Source organism: Lontra canadensis, unplaced genomic scaffold (genome assembly GCF_010015895.1).
Source record: "Lontra canadensis isolate GAN:19392208 unplaced genomic scaffold, GSC_riverotter_1.0 scaffold81, whole genome shotgun sequence".
NCBI lineage: Eukaryota > Metazoa > Chordata > Mammalia > Carnivora > Mustelidae > Lontra > Lontra canadensis.
In genome coordinates this window covers 7,573,706-7,576,615 of record NW_022631075.1, presented here as the reverse complement: position 1 = coordinate 7,576,615, position 2,910 = coordinate 7,573,706, and positions in this window count along the sequence as shown.

The window sequence follows — 2,910 nt, the reverse complement described above, 5'->3', positions numbered from 1 at the left end:
AGATACGTCACAAAGAAAATGCAGAAAGATCAAGACAAGAAGAAAATATTGCAAGAACAAGAGAAAGATGACAGGAGGTTTACAAGAGAACATAAATAAGATCATAAATAAAATAAGAAAAATAGACTTCCAATCCGAAACAGTGGAGGCAAATAAAAATGGCACACATTCTTAGTATTTGAGATTTGGATAAAGTAGTGCTGAGATGGAATGTACAGCTTCATATGACAATGTATTAGTCAGGTTTTTCCACAAAGCCCTAATAGGACTTATATTTGTTTGGAAAGAGAGAAAGAAAAGAGGTGGGACAGGGAAAGAGAGAGGACGTAGAGAAAGAGAGAGAGGAAAAGAGAGAGATTTTAAGGAACTGGCTCATGCAGTTGTATGGTTGGTACATCCAAAATGTGTAGGGCAGATAAGTGGGGTACTAAGTCAAATAAGAGTTAATGTTTTCCCACTTGTCTATTTGTTTTGTTTTGTATGTTTTTGGGATCATATCCATCAATTATTGCTAAGACTAATATCATGAATATTTTTGCTATATTTTCTTATTGTAGTCTCACAGTTTCAGGTCTTCTGTTCAAGTTTTTAATCCATCTTGAGTTTATTTGTGTATGTAGTATAACATAAGTGTCCAATTTTATCATTCTGTATACGGATATCCATTTCTCCCTGCACCTTTTGTTGAAAAGACTAGGCTTTCCCCATTGTGTTATTCTCAGCACACTTCTTGAAGATCATTTGACTATATATGCATGATATTACATTTAGGGCTTATTTCTGGGCTCTTCATTTCATTGCTCTATATGTCTATATGTCTGTCTTTGTCTTGGTATACTACTTTGAATATAGTGGCTTTGTAATTTTATTTTAAAGATTTTGTTTATTAGACGGAGATCACAAGCAGACAGAGGCAGGCAGTGAGAGAGGGGGAAGCAGGCTCCCTGCTGCACAGAGAGCCCGATGTGGGGCTCAATCCCAGGACCCCGGGATCATGACCTTAGCCAAAGGCAGAGGCATTAACCCACTAAGCCACCCCAGCGCCCCTGTAATATATTTAAAAATGAGGAAATGTGATGTCTCCAGCCTTGTTCTTCCTTGTCATAAACACTGGCTATTCTGACTAATTTGTTGCTCCATATAATTTTGTAGGTCTTTTTTTATTTCTGTGAAAAATGCCATTGGAATTTTCATGGAAATAGCATTGAATCTGCAGATCAATTTGAATACTATGGACATTTAATCATATCAAGGCTTCCAATCTATGAACATGATATATACTTCCATTTATTTTTGTCTTTTGAAATTTTTTTATCAGTGTATTTTAGTTTTCAGTGTACAAATCTTTTACTTCCTTGGTTAAGCTTATTTCTAAGTGTTTTATTCATTTTATTGCTAGTGTAAATGCGATTACATTCTTTATTTCCTTTTTGGGTAGTTTGTAGTTAGTGTATAGAAACAATGAATTTCCTTTTTTTTTTGAAGATTTTATTTATTTATTTGTTTGTTTGTTTGTTTGAGAGAGAACATGAGAGAAAGAGCATGAAAAGGAGGGAGGGGTTAGATGGAAAAGCTTGTTCCCCATCCAGCAGGGAGTCTGATGAAAGACTTGATCTCAGGACCCTGAGATCGTGACCTGAGCTTAAGGCAGATGCTTAACTGACTGAGCCACTCAGGTGCTCCCCAAACTGATTTTCTTATATGTTGACTTTGTATCTTGTAACTTTTCTGAAATTGTTTATTAGTTCTAACAGGTTTTTCTGGGGATAGACTTTTTAGGGTTATATATATATATATATATATATATATATGTGTGTGTGTGTGTGTGTGTGTGTATATATACATGTATATATATGTATATATGTATATATATACATGTATATATATACACACACACATATATATATATATATATATATATATATATCACATGAAGACAGAAACATTTTTACTTTTTACTTTTTGATTTGGATGGCTTTTATTTCTTTTTCTTGACTATTAATCTGGCAAGAACTTCCAGTTCTATGTTGAGTAAAGGTTTCAATATTAGGCATCTATATGAAAGTTCTCCAAAGACATAGAACCAATAACGTATAATAATACCCAATAGCAGAACCAATGTATACAATAGTAATTGCTCCCATAATTATGGAAATTGGGAAGTCTCACAACCTACAGTTTGAAAGCTAGAGAACCAGGAGAGCTGTTGACATAATTCCATTCAAATCTGAATGCCTGAGAACTGTGGGGACCAATTATGTAATTTGTAGTTTAAGGTCAAAGGTCAGAAATGGGAGGTGCTGGTGCCAATTCCTGTAATCCTAAGGCCCAAGAACAAGGAGCTTTAATTGTTAAGGCAATGAGAAACTGAATATTACAGTTCATAAAGAGAGGGCAAAATTTCACTTTTTCCTCACCTTCCTTTTTGTTTTTGTTTTTCTATTTAGGTCCTTAATGGATTAGATTATATTCACCCACATTGGTGAGTGTGGATCTTCTTTACTTAGTCTATTGATTAAAATACTAATCTTGGGGCACCTGGGTGGCTCAGTGGGTCAAGCCTGTGCCTTCAGCTCAGGTCATGGTCTCAGGGTGCTGGGACCAAGCCCCACAACAGGCTCTCTGCTCAGCAGAGAGCCTGCCCCCCTCCATCTCTCTGCCTTCCTCTCTGTCTGCTTGTGATCTCTTTCTGTCAAATAAATAAAATCTTAAAAAAAAAAAAAATACTGGGGCACCTGGATGGCTTAGTGGGTTAAACCTCTGCCTTCGGCTCAGGTCATGATCTCAGTGTCCTGGGATCAAGCCCTGCATCAGGCTTTCTGCACAGTGGGGAGCCTGCTTCCATATATATATATATATATATATATATATATATATATATATATATATATATATATCTGCCTGCCTCTC